Source organism: Oncorhynchus clarkii, chromosome 18 (assembly GCF_045791955.1).
Source record: "Oncorhynchus clarkii lewisi isolate Uvic-CL-2024 chromosome 18, UVic_Ocla_1.0, whole genome shotgun sequence".
NCBI lineage: Eukaryota > Metazoa > Chordata > Actinopteri > Salmoniformes > Salmonidae > Oncorhynchus > Oncorhynchus clarkii.
This window is the reverse complement of record NC_092164.1, coordinates 26,960,976-26,979,563: the sequence shown is the minus strand read 5'-3', so window position 1 is coordinate 26,979,563 and position 18,588 is coordinate 26,960,976. Positions and strand designations below refer to the sequence as shown.

The window sequence follows — 18,588 nt, the reverse complement described above, 5'->3', positions numbered from 1 at the left end:
TTCGGGCTAGGCCCCTTAGTTCAAGTGAAGGGATATCTTAACACTACAGCATAGAATGACATTCTAGATGATTCTGTCTTTCCAACTTTGTGGCAACAGTTTGCGGAAGGCTTTTTCCTGTGAATGGCCCCGTGTACAAAGCAAGATCCATACAGAAATGGTTTGTCGAGATCGGGGTGGAAGAACTTGGCTGGCCTGCACAGAGCCCTGACCCCAACCCCATCAAACACCTTTGGGATGAATAGGAACTCCGACTGCGAGCCAGGCCTAATCTCCGACATCAGTGCCCGACCTCACTAATGCTCTTGTGACTGAATGGAAGCAAGTCCCTTCAGCAATGTTTCAACATCTAGTGGAAAGCCTTCCCAGAAGAGGATGTTTTAGCAGCAAAGAGGGGACAAACTCCATATTAATGCCCATGATTTTGGAATGAGATGTTCGACGAGCAGGTGTTCATTTGGTCATGTAGTGTATGTTAATTGAACTGGAGACCAATGGGTCTGGCCAAAGAGAGACTGGGATCTTGCATCTCAGATGAGCAGCATTAGAGATTGAAGTTAAACCTATGCACAGTGTTCTTCCCTCACATCCCTAATTAGTTGTTTCCCAGATGGTATAGCAGTCGGACATGTGTTTTGTCCTGTCCCATGTAAATGTCGTTGTCCTCATTTTTTTTTTCGTATATTTTTGGTGTATATTTTAATCTCACTTTCCATCTATGGACTGAATATACTCTCCTTCAACGCATCTGCTATTTTTATACTTTAGAACCGGAACCCCATCAGAAGCTAGCCAGCTAACAAGCTAGTAGTCAGTAAGCCACTGCTATCGGTCTTCACCATTAACTCGGACACCAGCCAGCCTCAACTCGATCAATACCTGCCAGTCCACACAGCGCGATATCAACACGGAACATATCGGACTGCTTTTTCTCTACCACATCTCCGGATTCCTACCGCAAGCTCTGAACCTTTACAACGGATCATGGCAGCCAACTAGCTGCAAACCGAGTGGCTAACGTCTCTGTCCCGAAGCAAGCACCAGTTAGTCTTGAGCTAGCCTCAAGCTAGGCCCATCTCCCGGCCAGCCGAAGAGGTCCACCAGCTAATTCTTGGGCTACAATACCTCTTTTGCCAATTGGCCTGGACCTTTTACTGCCGACACGGAGCCCCGCCGATCCATCACGACTGGTCTGCCGACGTAATTGCCCAAGGTGGTTTCAGCAGGCTCTTCCGTTGCGACGTCGCTGAAGGCCTTTCTGCTAGCCCCGGCCCGCTAGCTGTCTGAATCGCCGTGTCTCCAGCTCACCTAGCATAGTAGTGACTCCTGAATCGGCTTCATGACTCACCTATTTCTGTTCATTGGACCCTATGATCACGCGGATACACATGCCTCTCCCTGATGTCAATATGCCTTGTCTATTGCTGTTTTGGTTAGTGATTATTGTCTTATTTCACTGTAGAGCCCCCAGCCTTGCCCAATCAATATGCCTTAGATAGTCCTTTTGTCATACCCGCCACACATGCAGTGACCTCATCTGGCTTAACTGGTGCCTCTAGAGTCAAAACCTCTCATCGTCACTCAATGCCTAGGTTTACCTCCACTGTACTCACATCCTACCATCCTGTACATTATGCCTTGAATCTATTCTGCCACGCCCAGAAATCTGCTCCTTTTACTCTCTGTTCCAACGCACTAGACAACCAGTTCTTATAGCCTTTAGACATACCCTTTTCCTACTCCTCCTCTCTTCCTCTGGTGATGTAGAGGTTAACCCAGGCCCTGCATCCCCCAGCACCACTCCCATTCCCCAGGCGCTCTCATTTGTTGACTTGTGTAACCGTAAAAGCCTTGGTTTCATGCATGTTAACATCAGAAGCCTCCTCCCTAAGTTTGTTTTATTCACTGCTTTAGCACGCTCCGCCAATCCTAATGTCCTAGCTGTGTCCTGTGAATCCTGGTTTAGGAAGGCCACCAAAAATCTTGACATTTCCATCCCCAACTACAACATTTTACGAACAAAATAGAACTGCCATAGGGGGCGGAGTTGCAATCTACTGCAGACATAGCTGGAATTCTGTAATACTATTCAGTAGAGGTCGACCGATTTATGATTTTTCAACGCCGATACAGATTATAGGAGGACCAAAAACCCGATACCGATTAATCGGACGATTTTTATTTATTTATTTGTAATAATGACAATTACAACAATACTGAATGAACACTTATTTTAACTTAATATAATACATCAATAAAATCAATTTAACCTCAAGTAAATAATGAAACATGTTCAATTTGGTTTAAATAATGCAAAACCAAAGTGTTGGAGAAGAAAGTAAAAGTGCATTATGTGCTATGTAAGAAAGCTAACGTTTAAGTTCCTTGCTCAGAACATGAGAACATATGAAAGCTGGTGGTTCCTTTTAACATGAGTCTTCAATATTCCCAGGTAAGAAGGTTTAGGTTGTAGTTATTATAGGAATTATAGGACGATTTCCCTCTATACCATTTGTATTTCATTAACCTTTGACTATTGGATGTTCTTATAGGCACTTTAGTATTGCCATTGTAACAGTATAGCTTCCGTCCCTCTCCTCGCTCCTCCCTGGGCTCGAACCAGCAACACTATGACAACAGCCACCTTCGAAGCAGCGTTACCCATGCTGAGCAAGGGGAACAACTACTAGAAGGCTCAGAGCGAGTGGCGTTTGAAACGCTATTAGCGCGCGTTAACAAGCTAGCCATTTCACTTCGGTTACACCAGCCTCATCTCGGGAGTTGATAGGCTTGAAGTCATAAACAGCGCAATGCATGACGCACGCCGAAGAGCTGCTGGAAAAACGCACAAAAGTGCTGTTTGAATTAATGTTTATGCGCCTGCTTCTGCCTACCACCGCTCAGTCAGATACTTAGATAATTGTATGCTTGTATGCTCAGTCAGATTATATGCAATGCAGGACACGCTAGATAATATCTAGTAATATCATCAGTAACAGGCAGTCTCCTTGTGGAGTGCGACGAGAGAAGCAGGTCGTTATTGCGATGGACCAGTTAACTTTAAACTTGCAAGATTGGATCCCCCGAGCTGACAAGGTGAAAATCTGTCGTTCTGCCCCCGAACGAGGCAGTTAACCCACCGTTCCTAGGCTGTCATTGAAAATAAGAATGTGTTTTTAACTGACTTGCCTAGTTAAATAAAGGTATACAAAAAAACAATAAGTAAAAAATCGGTGCCCAAAAATAGCGATTTCCGATTGTTATGAAAACTTGAAATCGGCCCTAATTAATCGGCCATTCCGATTAATCGGTCGATCTCTACTCTAGACGGTTCTGACTTAGAATATGTGGACAACTACAAATTCCCAGGTGTCTGGTTAGACTGTAAACTCTCCTTCCAGACTCACATTAAGCATCTCCAATCCAAAATTAAATCTAGAATCGACTTCTTATATTGCACCAAAGCCTCCTTCACTCATGCTGCCAAGCATACACTCGTAAAACTGACTATCCTACCGATCCTTGACTTCGGCGATGTCATTTACAAAATAGCCTCCAACTGTATACTCAGACTACATCCAGTTTGCTATCACAGTGCCATCTGTTTTGTCACCAAAGCCCCATATACTACCCACCACACCCAATCACTGAAGCTGGAGACTTATGTCTCCCTCTAACTTTAAGCATCAGCTGTCAGAACAGCTTACCCATCACTGTACATGTACACAGCCAATCTGTAAATAGCACAACCAACTACCTCATCCCCATATTGTTATTTATCTTCTTGCTCTTTTGCACCCCAGTATCTCTGCTTGCACATCGTCATCTGCACATCTCTCGCTCCAGTGTTAATGCTAAATTGTAATTATTTCACCTCTATGGTCTATTTATTGCCTTACCTCCCTAATCTTCTACATTTGCACAAACTGTACATAGATTTTTCTATTGTGTTATTGACTTTACGTTTGTTTGTTTAACTCTGTTGTTTTGTCACACTGCTTTGCTTTATCTTGGCCAGGTCACAGTTGTAAATGAGAACTTGTTCTCAACTGGCCTACCTGGTTAAATAAAGGTGAAATTAAAATATAACCATAAGAGGGTATAATGACAAATTGACCTTAGATCAGCATCTAGAGACTAGAGTCATCTTCAACCCTCAATGTGTCATCAGCTTCTTTATTCTGTTTTGTTTCTAAGTTTCGTTGGTGGCTTAGCTAGCTTACCTCCCCGTTGTCTTTGGAATGGCTTTTGATATTGCCTTTTCTCCTGTCCGCTCTGATGTTTCTTTGATGAATGTGTTTGCAAACACCTTACATGTAATGTGCAATACACACACACATTTTTAAGGTGTCGCATCAGTTCTCTCCAGAGTTTTCCTCCACGCTTTTCAAAGTCATAATGAGTCATTCCGAACACGGAACCCCTCTCCTCTCCGTCCTCGTTCCCCCGCGCCGCCTCCTCATCCCCTGACCCCTCACCCCTGACACAAAGCGCTTCACTTCTTCTCTTTGTTTTATGTCTATTCATTCTGAATTCCGTGAGCACAGTCCAGACTAGGTTATCTCTCCGACGAAGGCTAACGGGACTGATTTGGGCCCCTTTATCACGAGGCTCGAAAGCTTGTCTTTGACCAACAGGAGAGTGTGTGTGATCTGTTTGCAGTTTAAACTGCAATCGAACACAATCCCGATTCCCCACACTCTCGCCTTCGCTTGGGTTGGGACACATCACCTCATCACCTTTCCCTCAGTTTTTATTTTATTTTTAGTGTGTGTGTGTGTGTGTGTTGAGGTCATAATTTCCCATCTTTGATGTTGGCAGGCTCCCTGGGTGTGCATGCTGCCATGACTTGACAGAATAATGTAATGCTCATAGTACTGGAAGCACTCTGTGTGTCTAGACTATGGGGGACATTTTCCTCTCACAAACACACGCGCTGTGAGAAAACGCACCGTAACATTTTAAATAGATGGGAGATCCGATGCTGCAGCTCACCTGGAGCCAGGCAGGGGGAAATACCCCAATTCCTCATCACCTCCACCAAAATCATTGGCCAGACCGTTTGTGGATTTTCCTCACACCCCTACCAACTCAGTTGTAACCCTGAGCATGTGGAGAACACCACTCAAACCCACAGTTGTGCCAATACTTCCTCCTGGAGATCTCCCTCCTGCAGGCTTTTGCTCCAACCCTAATCTAGCACACCTGATTCTCCTAATCAGTTGCTCACCGGGACCTTGATGACTGGTATCCAAACCAGTGTGATACAACAGGATTGAACTAAAACCATGCACCTACGTAGCTCTCCAGGGGGGAGGGCTTCTTTGGCCAACCGTGTCGTTGAAAAGTTACAAGTCAATCAGAGGCCAATTGGACAGCGCACACCCCAAGGGCTACAAATATGTTTATATGTAAATGCCTGAACCTCACCCTACCCCTTTACCCACCATCCCACCCCAATTTCCCAAAACAAGTTAATACAAAACAGGCAGATTGTACCATGTACTTGCACTGATCAAGCTAGCTCTCCACTCCACTCGGTTTGGAAGTAACCTTACATGGCTGTAAGGGGAGGCATGACTAGGCCCCAAATGAGCCAGTCTTACCATCTGCTGCTAACGAGCTCTGGGAGTGTTTAGGGGACATTGGGGGGGGGGCTGTAGCAGTGAAGCGTCAAACAGACCAATACCACACGTAATGTAGGGCCAGACATAAGGGAGAGATCCGCAGAGTGAGATTTAGAGACTGACTGAGTACAGTTTGTTTGTTTTACGAAACACCAAGAGCACCATGAGCACAGTTTGAGTTAGTAGCGAGACACAGTGTGAGTTTTGTGAAACACAGTTTGAACAAAGTAACACAGTTTGAGACTTCAGTCCCCCTGAAAGCCCCCACCCTCCTGCCACGGCTAAAACTGTTCCCTCAGTGCCAGTTTGTTTCCCGAGCGGAAATCAATGGAATCTCATTACGGAAAATTACGAGGAAGTGCAGATATTGGATGGATCTCGCCCGCCGCTGCATCATGCCAGCCGACTGCAGGCGGACACGTCCGCTGCCAGGGGGGGGGGGGGGGGGGGGGGGGGGGGGGGAGTGCCAGGCTGCGATTCCTCACTGAGAGATGCGGCTAATTAGCATCAGAGATGGATGGATGGCAGAGAGAACACAAGCAATTACTCTGTTCAAAAAGAGAGGGGCTCAGAATATTATTATTTTTTCCTCTCGTACCTCCGTTTTACCATGAAAGCATTCCTCGTATTTTATGTCAAGACATTCAGGCCCTCGCTTGAGGCTTATTGTACGCACGTGACTGTAAATTGCTTAGGGGAGTGAAGTGCTCCAGGAAACTCATTTCCTGTATATGCACAGTATTTTTGATGAATGCGACAGCTGGCTTTAACTACTTGATTGGTGTGTTTTTGCGGCACACTTAGTGGCACTCCAGACGCTTAGTTTTCTGGGGAAAACGAGCGAGAGAGGGTGATTTTCGAGCTTGAAAATCAACTCGTCCTTTGCTCAAAAGCCTGTGTTCTTACTGTGTGGTTCTCCATTTGGCTGTGACGTTTGTCTTTTACTGTGAGGGAAAGTAGTCCGGCAGTCTGTAGTTTTCATTTCATACGACATAAGGGTCGTCCATGGTGGGAAGAGTGGGTTGCCACATGGCGCACTTAACTTTCTCAGTGCAGGAGGGAAACCCCAACCTCTCACAATGCCCCATGGGCTGCATGTGGCCTGGCCTCAGCTGCTTAGTGTGTCCAGAGAAAGGCTGGTCCTCTGTAAGCTACCCTGCCTGTAGAACACATTAACACTGCCTCTGCGATCCACAGCAACACACACACAGACACACACACACATACACTTACACTTACACGACATCACCAGGCTCATAACCAAAATGTGCATGAGTTTAATAGGAAACAGAATTTAATATGATCTTCTCTGTTTTGTGTCCAAAAGATGTATACTCTACCCCGTTGCCATGGTGATAAGTTATGCTTGGGATGGAGGTTGAGGGGGTCAGACTCCAGGAAGTGTTAACCACCACCACCCTAGAGGAGTGGAGGCCTTTCGGCAGACACTCTTTTCTGGTCACTATTCATAGACTGACAGTAACCTGCTCGATAGCTACAACATGAACAAAATGATAAAGTACATAATTTTATATTCTTGTTTGATAGTCCACTAGTAGTCCACTGGCCGATGATCAAATTCACCCATCCAACTCTGTTACTAAAATGTTTGGAGTGGATTTTGGCTCTCTATGCTGACATTCTCTCGTTGTCTTTCTTTCTCTCCCTCTTTCCTTCTCTCTGTCTGTCGCTCTCTTTGTCTCCCTGTCTCTCCCTCCCTTGTCTCTCCCTCTTTCCTTCTCTCTGTCTCTCCCTCCCCTGTCTCTCCCTCCCCTGTCTCTCCCTCTTTCCTTCTCTCTGTCTGTCTCTCTCTTTGTCTCCCTGTCTCTCCCTCCCCTTTCTCTCCCTCCCCTGTCTCTCCCTCTTTCCTTCTCTCTGTCTCTCCCTCCCCTGTCTCTCCCTCCCCTGCCTCCCCTCCCCTGTCTCTCCTTCTTTCCTTCTCTCTGTCTGTCTCTCTGTCTTTGTCTCCCTGTCTCTCCCCCGCTTTCTCTCCCCCACTTTCTCTCCCACTCTTTTGCTCTTCTCTTTCTTTGCTTCTCTCTCCCCTCCTATCCCCCCTTTCACTCTCTCTCTCTTCCTCTCATCCTTTCTCTCCCTCTCTCCTCCATCTCTCCTTCTTCCCCAGAGACACATATGACCAAACTTAACATGCAACCGAGCGGCTCTAACCTGAACCCTGGCCCCCGGCTTCCCGCTCTCCCTGGCTTCGTCCCAAATAGCACCTTATTCCCTATAGTGCATTACTTTTGACCTGGGCCCATAGTACCAGCTCGTAGGGCACTGTTCAAAAGTAGTGCACTATGTAAGGAATAGGGTGCCATTTGGAACATGGCCGACGAGACAAATGGCACACAGCGACGACAGCCATTACCCCGCACCTCTTTGCATAATGCCTTTAACCTTCACACAAAGATTGAGCGGCTCAATACTCAATACCCACATGGCCTACCCCTCGGCATAATGTGGTTTATGCTCATGGTTTCTGTCTAGCTCGAGACATGGAGGGTTGGCGGGTAGCCTAGTGGTTAGAGCGTTGGGCCAGTAACCGGAATGTTGCTGGATGGGATCCCCGAGCTGACGAGGTAAAAATGTGTCGTTCTGCCCCTGAACAAGGCAGTTAACCCTCTGTTACCGCCACCTCTCTGATTCAGAGGGGTTGGGTTAAATGTGGAAGACACATTTCAGTTGAATGCATTCAGTTGTACAACTGACTAGGCATCCCCATTTCCTTTTCTACATTCATTTTCAGATGAGAGTGATGGGTATGGTGGTATGATTAGGAAAGCCTTGTCGTAGCTAGCTACAGTTGCAGCCAAAAACAGTATATTGGCACCCTTGCACTTTTGTTAAATAATTCCTCATTTATTCTAAAATAAGTTGAAAAAAGGTTTGGTCTCCACACCTTATTGGATTTTCAACATTGCAGAACCAGTTACATTTTTGTTTACGATTTTAATTTCAATTATTGGCACCCCAGAGCTACCAACAACCAAAAAAGCATTCAAAGAAAAGAACACTCTCCCGACAATCAAACATTAGAGGTTCAATAATGTTGTGGAGTTGCATGACTGCCTCTGGTCCTGGAAGCCTTAAACGTGAGCAAGACATCAGGGAATCAGCCAGTTATCAAGGTGTTTTGGAGTGCAATGTTCAACCCACTGTCCAAAAACTGTGTGTGTGTGTGTGTGTGTGTGTGTGTGTGTGTGTGTGTGTGTGTGTGTGTGTGTGTGTGTGTGTGTGTGTGTGTGTGTGTGTGTGTGTGTGTGTGTGTGTGTGTGTGTGTGTGTGTGTGTGTGTGTGTGTGTGTGTGTGTGTGTGTGTGTGTGATATATGAATACTTATAGTGTCACAAAACTAGGATCACAAAATCACAAAATATTTAGGCGCATATGCGAGTAAAATGGTCACACTGTAAAGCCCTTCCCTACCACTAAGCCATTCTGAGACGGTGGGGGTAGACGGGCATGTATTTGTAATAACATTATTTGTCCTCTCTCACGTGACTGTAGGCTACAGCTACGTCTAACCATTATTAACCCTTATAGCTAACGCTAACCCTAATATGAACCTTAACATTAAGCCGGCTTAGCTAGTGATGGTGGGGGGTGGAGAGAGAGAGACAGGCAGACAGACAGACAGATGTGTAGTAATGATATTAACCATTATGTGCCCCTCTCCTCCACAGATGGCTATGAGAGGACCTGATACCCGCCCAGGACCCTGCTATGAGGACGAGGAGCGACAGTACGCAGCCCACTCCAGGTAGGTTCATTTCAGGAAGTACATTTGAATTACAATTCAATAATCGTAAAGAAGGCATTTGTTATTTTCAGTGACTTCTCAATAAATTGCTGTTTATTTGAAAAGTTTTTTACATTTCTGAATTTGTATTTCAAATCACTTCCTGAATTGACTGCCTTCAATTTGAATTGAGCCCAACCTTGGCGTGTGTGTGCATGCACGTCTGTCTGTCTGTGTGTCTGTCTGTCTTCTTATCTGTTTTAGGCCACCATCAATACAATACACACACACACACACACACACACACACGGCAGCAGAGAGAGTAATCCTCTTTAGAGCTTATAATTAAATCTGGAGTGTTTGCCTTGGGAAAGCCTCCTCATCCCGGGAGTAGCCCTGATCAGCTCCTGGGAGACGAAGAATAGACGGGGGATGGATCCTTTCTCTGCGCCACAAAGGTCCACCTAGATTATGCATGAGCATGATGCGGTTCTGTGCAGCTCTGTTAGCGTAGCACGGCCCAATGCCAAAGTCGCAGGTTCGATTCCAACTGGGACCACCCATACGGAAATGTATGCATGCTCTACTGTCAGTCGCTTTGAATCAAGGGTCTGCTAAATGACATACATTATATTATATAACACTTACTACGTTTCTCTCTCCATCTGACTCAACATCCTCATGTCAGATGGCACTTACACACGTGCACACATGTAGACTTAGTACCTGCTGTACACATACTGACTCACACCCCCACCCCCCCCCAACACACACACACACACTCTGCTGTGTTAAAGTCCCCCAGCGCTAACCAGGAGTGTGGTGGGCCTGGGAGACAACCAGAGCACACAGTGGAGTGGTGCGGAGAGAGCTGTCATTTCACGGGTTATTGCTCCGGCTGACATGAGGGGCACCAAGGAGAAGGGAGTGGAGCCACGCTGACTGAGATGTACTAAAACTGAACAGAGCATCCACTGAAAGGAGCAGTGTTCCTGACTAGGTCTGGACTGTAAGCTAAAGCCTAAGGCTTTCTGCATGTAGGCCCTTCCTGAGCTAATGCTAAGCTTATGCTAACACATGTCTCAGACGAGGTAAATTATGGTTACTCACACTCGACCGGGAATGTCCGAGCTGTCGCTTAGCCCTCTCTTCGGATTTTAGTTAGAGGTGTCAACCCCACAAGCCTTTGTTCAAGTCTCTGTGTGAGACGACGGTACACAGAGTGACAGAACATTCAACCGCTGGTGGGGAGCAGCACGTCTTCAGCACCAAAACAAAGAGGGAGGAAAGCGCCGCGCGCTGCCTCCGAATGAGTCATTCCAAATCTTATATGTTTGCTCTCTTGTTTTAGATGTTCACTCGAGGATGAAACGAGCCCTGTACCCCAGAAACACTACATCTCCCCGAAGCGTCAATACCAAGACGGGGGACCTACATTTATTCCAGGAATTTGACAAAACAAAGAGCGAGAGATTGGGGGGGGGTATAATTTCTGGGTTTTTTGAGGGGAAATAATACAGAAGGAGGGAGAGCGATATGGAGAGAGGAATCGAGAGGGAAGTGAAATAAATGTGTTTTTCAAACCAAGCTGAACTTTGTGCGAGATCCCCCCCCCCGGGCCCAGCTCATTGAGAGTCATTTCCTCACAAATGAGTGTGTCTCTGCTGTGCGGCTGTGTTCCATTAGCATACATTTGGCCTGTCTTTTGTGAGGAAGGAGCCTGCACTTGCTGGGGATGCGGCTGGGGCTGCACGTCTGGAAAGTCCAGTGCCTTAGGGGGGAATGGTGGTACCCCTCTATTCTCCCCATCCCAACCCCGGCTCCTGTAGTGGGGATCAGCTTTTCCCTAGACTGAGGTGTTAGTGCTCGGGGGGAGGCAGAGGAAGGGAGGGAGGGGTAAAACACACACTCATTCTACCCCATATGGAGCACATTAAGGTCATTACTGTTCTGAAGCACTGGGTCATGGGCTCCACGGCTCAGCCCCAGGTTATCCAGTCTGAACGGCCCATGACCCCATAGGTGATTGGATTAGGCCGCTAAGCCGAGGTTGTGTGCGTGAACAGTGGTCGCTGGGCTGATAATTGCGTGATTAATGTGCAGCCGGTGGCCAGTGCTTCAGATGGAGGACTGATATTACCCTCATCAATTGGGGTCTGCAGAAGTGTGTGTGTGTGTGCGTGTGTGTGTGGGGGGTCTGAATGGCACATTTAACTCCAGAGCTACTGTTGTAATGTAAATGTCTTCACAAAGTGCAAGGCTACGCTACTCTTGAAGACATGAGGACCAGTCTGACCACACATACACTCTGTTTAACCTTCCCTGGTCTCAGCTCAGTAGTTTTGTTCCACGGCACCTATCTCCGACACGCTGATCTGTGGTCTCTTCTCTCCTCCTAATGATCCGTGATTGGAGCTGTGTGTGTTGGTGTGCGTTTTCTCCCTTGTGAGCATGGCTTCGCTCTACGACAGATGGCCACGTCAGCACTGTATGTTGCTTAAACAGGTGCATGCTGGGTAAATGTTTGATCAGCACATGAGCGTTGGTCTCTCACTAATCTCATCCCTTACTTTTCGTTTCAATTCAGATCATTTCAATTCATTGACCTTTTTATTGGTATGCTAAGTCCTTTTAGGTTTCTCAGACCCAAACGCAGACTTTCCGTACCGGCTTCCTCATTCACGACGCTCCTTGCTGTATGTATCAAGCGTCTCAGAGTAGGAGTGCCTTATGATCACAATGGAAGAAATTACATGGGTGAACTGATTCTAGATCAGCACTCCTACTGTCTCCCTCTTTCGGTCTCTCCCTCTCCGACAGACACCGAGGCAGGCACAAGCATTTATGGAAAATTAAATCATGGATTTATAAATAAAACAAAGGATAAACACACACTTTGAGAGAGACTGAGTGAGTGAGGTCTTTGACCGCTGACCAGTGAAGTCACAAAACAGACGGAAAGATCTATTCAAGGCTGACACTGTATTTTAGATCTGAACCAGTTGAAGTACCAGTAGTTACATCTGGAATGTTTATTTTTACTTTACAGATGGCCACTTAGTAATTCGCCACCAGGATATCTGATAGAATTGTTGGTATTATTCAGTCTCATTTTAGTGCGTGTTACTCCTGTGTAAAGGTCTCAGTGGGATACAGTGCTGCAAAGTGTAATTCATACTGTACTCACTATAGAGTAGACAGAGTGATGGAGAACACAGAGACATTTTGTGTGTGGGTGTGTGCATGCATGTCTGTGTGAAAGCCCTCTCCCCAATGTTTATTTAGGTTGGTTTCATTAACACAAATAACCTCTCTCCATTGTAGCCTAATGGTTTTCCTTTAAAGGGATACTTTGGGATTTTGACAATGACTACTTCTCCAGAGTCAGATGAACTCGTGGATACCATTTGTATGTCTCTGCGCCCAGTATGAATGAAGTCAGAGGTAGTTTTGCGACTAGCGCAATGAATGAAAATCTATGGGTGTCTAGTTCTGGGGAAGTAGATTAAAGACTGCATTGCTAAAATCCTGAAAGTATCCCTTTAATGTGAAATCAGCCTGGTCTGGCCTGTTTTTAGCACTCTGTGTGTGTGTGTGTGTGTGTGTGTGGGTGTGTGTGTGTGTGTGTGTGTGTGTGTGTGTGTGTGTGTGTGTGTGTGTGTGTGTGTGTGTGTGTGTGTGTGTGTGTGTGTGTGTGTGTGTGTGTGTGTGTGTGTGTGTGTGTCCCTCTGTCTGTCCGTTGTTTTGGAAAGTCCATAGCACAAACTGAAAACTCGCACGTATACACACACACACGTATGCAGATTGTCAGTAAGTGCTATGGACCCTCCAGAGAATGGGTTAGATCCCCTCCAAGCAACCCCTCGTTGGCCTCCATGGCTGCTATCTACCAGCTGTGTTCCCTCACACCAATGGAGTTTATTGAGGGTCAGGTAAGAACCACAGAGCCTAATGTTCCTTCCGTTTCCTTGGGCAGGTGCAAATAGTCCCCCCTCACTCACCAGGGCCAAATTAAACCTTGTCGTAAGGTGGAAACTATGCCCAAATGTCATTGCGCACACACAAATGCACAGCGCATAGACGCATACACATAACACACACAACACGCCACATAGAGACACACAGACCACATAAACACACACCACATGCACCATCTCCCCGTTTTCAGGCCACATCTCAAGGGCTGTTTGCATGGTGTAGCTTGTCCCAAAATGTAAGTAGCACCCTATACCCTACATGGTGCACTACTTTTGACCAGAGCCTTATGGTCCCTGATCAAAAGTAGTGCGCAATATAGCGAATAGGGTGCTATTTGGGATGCAGCCATAGTGTTGACAGTTGAGAGGTGTGAGTCTGATTTATTACATGACATGTTATTAGTAGCGTTCACTTGGCCCATGTGGATAGGATCACACTTCCCTCTGTCAGGTTGTATTACATGACCAAAAGTATGTGGACACCTGCTCATCGAACGTCTCATTCCAAAATCAGAATTTGTCCGCCCTTTGCTGCTATAATAGCCTCCACTCTTCTGGGAAGGCTTTCCACTAGATGTTGGAACATTGCTGCTTCCATTCAGCCACAAGAGAATGATGTTGGGCGATTAGGCCTGGCTCCCAGTCGGCGTTCCTATTCATTCCAAAGGTCTTTGACGGGGTTGAGGTCAGTGCTCTGTGCAGGCCAGTCAAGTTCTTCCACACTGATCTCGACAAACCATTTTTGTATGGACCTTGCTTTGTGCACTGTTGCCACAAAGCACAGAATCGTCTAGAATGTCATTGTATGCTGTAGCGTTAAGATCTCCCTTCACTGGAACTAAGGGGCCTAGACCGAACCATGGAAAAACAGCCTCAGACCATTATTCCTCCTCCACCAAACTTTACAGTTGCATTCAGGCAGGTAGTGTTCTCCTGGCATCGGACTGCCAGATGGTGAAGCATGATTCATCTCCAGAGAATGTGTTTCTACTGCTCCAGAGTCAAATGGCAGTGAGCTTTACACCACTCCAGCCGACGCTTGGCGTTGCGCATGGTGATCTTAGGCTTGTGTGTGGCTGCTCGATCATGGAAACCATGAGCTCTTCAGTAAGGCCATTCTATTGCCAGTGTTTGTCTATGGAGATTGCATGGCTGTGTGCTGAATTTTATACACCTGTCAGCAACAGGTGTGGCTGAAATAGCTGAATTCACTCATTTGAAGTGGTGTCCACATACTTTTGTGTATATAGTGTGTATTACACCCCTTACACATACTCGCATACACTCACTCACAAACATGCACACACACACGTACATATACATACACACACACATCCATTATACTGACATGCATTTAGATACACCCATAATCACCTATACACTCACATGTATGCATGGAGTTTAAAAGCCCTCTTTGCGCCCTTCTCTCTGTCTCTATCTCTCCTAGAGTTAGTGAGAGTAGAGCTCTCACTGTCCACTCACAGGCGTGCTCAGTGTGACAGCTCTGCACCTGTTGACTGTGCGCCATAACATGTTGTGTATGTGCTTCCCTTGGGAGATCTCTGTGGTGTGTGGGGCAGTGGGCTAGGCATGCCAGATATCAACAGCATGTGGTTTATGTAGACTTGACCACCCAAACACGGACAGGTGGTCCCTTATCATTCAGCACCGGGGGCCCTATGATCTCACTAAGGGCCCAGAGAAGGGATAAGCAGGGAGAGAAAGGGAGCGAGAGATGGAGAGTGAGAAAGAAGTGGAGAGAGAAATGAAAGCCAGATGTTTCATAACTAGTGATTAGCAGCTGGCCAGCGGGGGTTTTGAGGGAGGGGAGAGCACCTGAGCCTTCACCCCAGCTCAAGGCCTCCAAACAGGCTTTCACCTCCACATCCTTCTCCATTTTCCCACTAGCCTAAACATCTTTCCACCAGCTTACACAGGCCAAATATGCCCCCGAAATGACCCTTTCACAGCATCACATCTATTAATCTATCCCTTTATCCGTCTCTCCATCCAGAGATTGAGGGATGGCTGGATTGATGAATAGATCGACATTTATTGTCCTCAGAGGATGTAGAGCTGGCGGGTGGGATGTGGTCATGTGTGTAATGCTTATGTGTGTGTGTGTGTGTGTGTGTGTGTGTGTGTGTGTGTGTGTGTAAAGTAAAGCAAAGCAAAGCAAAGCATGTTGGTATCACAAACACATGTATGAAAATGTGCAGGGAATTTACCAGTGCAGTTTCCACTCTATCACCTCTATCTGACCTGGGAGAAGGCCTAGTTTTGGGATTTGGTTCTGGTTGTTGGCTGTGTGTGTAACTTAGCCCAGGCAGGGCAGAGCGTGAGCAGGGAAAAATGTGGATGTGGCTGTGAAAGGTGATCCATCCTGCCTCTGTGAGTCGCCCTACGTGTCTCCTTACCCCAGGAGCTTAGTCCCCTAATCACCCCACAGTCACTGGGAGGGAATCAGATACACCCAGCTGCCTGCAGCCTCCTTACTGCGCTACCCCCCCGGGTCACACACACTCACACACTCAATCAGATATGTGCATTTACACACAAGCTTATGCACACACACAAGTTGACTGGGGGGGGGGGAAATGGAAAATAAATGTCTACACTCTCTAATATGATGCTGTCCTCTGTGTGTGTGCGTGTGTGTGTGTGTGTGTGTCGCAGGAGAGTGGATCCGAATGACTACCCCACCCAGTCTAGGACAGCACCTGGTTACCCCGGCCGAGGCAACTACTACCCCCCTAAAGAGGCCCCGCCCCTCCAGCCAGCCCCCTGGGCCACCACAGGTGGACCCCAGGTACTACCCATCCTCGCCCCACCGGGCTGACCAGCACCAGGATGTGCCCCCCTCACCAGGCACCTGTGCCCCCCACTACGAGACAGTGGGCAAGGACGGTTACCGTGACGCCAGCCCTGAGCGCTACGGCGGCGGCTACAGGGACGGCAGGCAGCCAGACCCAGGCCAGAAGAACAGCATGATCGGAGCGGTGTAGGTGCCATAGCTAGATGGACTCAGACTGGGATTGCAGAATTCTGGTAACATTCCCCAGATTTTCCGGGAAAATCCCAGTTGGAAGATTCCCGAGTTTCTGCCATATTTCTTCTTGATTCCTGAAATCTTCCAACCAGGATTTTTGGAAAACCTTGGAATTTTGGAAAGATTACTGATTACTCCAACCCTAAATCAGACCCACTCATTACTTCTCTACAGCCCCCATGTCTGAAAACATCCTCGCCCCCCTACCTCATTTGGTGTCTGCAAATCTGAAGGAATCAGATTGGTGTAAATAATACGGCTCCAACTAGACGTCCAATGGGCGTGAGCCATACTGCTTACACCTATCCAGGTCTTTGAGATCTACAAACATCAAAGCAGTAGGGGAAGGGTTTTGTCCCAAATGGCACTTTATTCCCTTTCTAGTACACTTCTTTTGACCAGGTCAAAAGTAGTGCACTATGTAGGGAATAAAGTGCCATTTGGGAAGGGTTTTGTCCCAAATGGCACTTTATTCCCTTTCTAGTGCACTTCTTTTGACCAGGTCAAAAGTAGTGCACTATGTAGGGAATAGGCTGCCATTTGGAAGGTGTGGTTTATGGACCAGGCCATCATCAGAACACTCCTCTCAGCTGCTGACATGTTTTAGAAGCAGTAAAGGTCTATATGTGTAATGAATGTACAGTATGTATAGAGAGACATGTTTAGAAATGTGTGTTTCTTCATGCATGTGTGGGGATGTAAAATATGTATTTTTGATTCACAGGCGTCCAGAATGACTGGCGGTAGACATAATGTACAGATTGGAAAGAGACTTTTAATTGAATACCAGCCAAACTCTTGCAGGGTTAAAAACAGGCCCCTCCCCTTCTGGAACAACAGTGAGAGGCCAGGGATGGTGAAGTTAGGGTTTCGACTCAAAAGGCACCCTATTCCCGAGATAACGGAAGACAACTGGACAAGAAGTTGACACTGGACAGGAAGTTGATCCTAAGAAACAAGGTCAGAGGAACAGGAAGTAGGGAACAGGAAATGAAGTCCACATCAAAGCATTTTTGCCCGCTTGCCGTGTCCCTTCCATCCGCCTTTTTAGATGTGGACTTTCTGCTGCCCATAATGTTGCTTTTTTAAGTAAAGTATAATGTGTGTTGTGTTTATGATTTAAACGGCTGTGTCAAATTTAAGTTATGTTATCATAAAGACACTGTTGAACAAATTAAAATGTATGCTCTGTGTTGACTAACTATATTTATTCATCACATGGGCTGTGTCCCGAATGGCACCCTATTCCCTATATACCGCACTTTTGAGCAGGACCCTAATGGGCTGTGTCCATAGCCTTATGAACCCTGGTCAGAAGTAGTGCACCACATAGGGAACACGGTGCCATTTGGGGCACAGCCACAGTCTCCCAGTGATGAAGGCCTAAGAGAGACACTTAAACATGTTACTCATATGCACCGGGATTATTATCCTTTCTCGCCATTGATCTCATTTCAAGGCGGTTAACCCACTGTTCCTAGGCCGTCATTGAAAATAAGAATTGGTTCTTAACTGACTTGCCTAATAAAATAAAGGTAAAATAAATTAAATAAATTTCCCTTGTGTGATGGTAAAAAATCACAACGCTGACCATATCATGTCATATTGTACGTTGATGACGATACATTTTAACCTTTGTTTGTAAATGCATGTTTTTATATTATGCCGTGCATGAAATAGACATTGTAAATGATCATATACAATGTGCCAAGATTAATTAATTTATTGTTCACCAATTTAGCTGTCTCATTTTACAGGATGATGAAATTGCAAAGTTATTCAAATTGTCCTGATTATGAGTCACCAACATGATGACTCATCTCGCCCAAATGATTCATTAAGATTTTCAACCCAGTTTAGCTTTCCCATTTGAGATAAATTAGCCCTCTACGATAACAGAGAGGCCCAGGCTGCTTCCCAAATGGCACCCTATTCCCTACATAGTGCCATAATTTTGACCAGGGCCCATTGGACCAGCTCATAGGGCTCTAGTCAAAGTATTGCACTATTTAGGGAATAGGGTGCAATTTGGGACGTAGACCCAGTCTTACTGCTGATAAAGACTGAATCACCCTCAACAATTAAGACTGAGGAGATCTCTGTGCTGAAGTGATTACCTCCCAATTTGCTCCCACGGAAAAGGAAGATCTGGCTGATTGGTGGAATTAGAGGTTGAAATTAGGATAATTAGAAT

At 46.3% G+C, this 18,588-nt stretch overlaps 1 pseudogene; it reads left to right on the top strand.

Moving 5' to 3' along the window:
- Window positions 1-16,350, top strand: part of LOC139372283 (partitioning defective 3 homolog B-like) — a 201,501-nt pseudogene extending 185,151 nt beyond the window's left edge.
- Window positions 16,351-18,588: the final 2,238 nt, after the last annotated feature.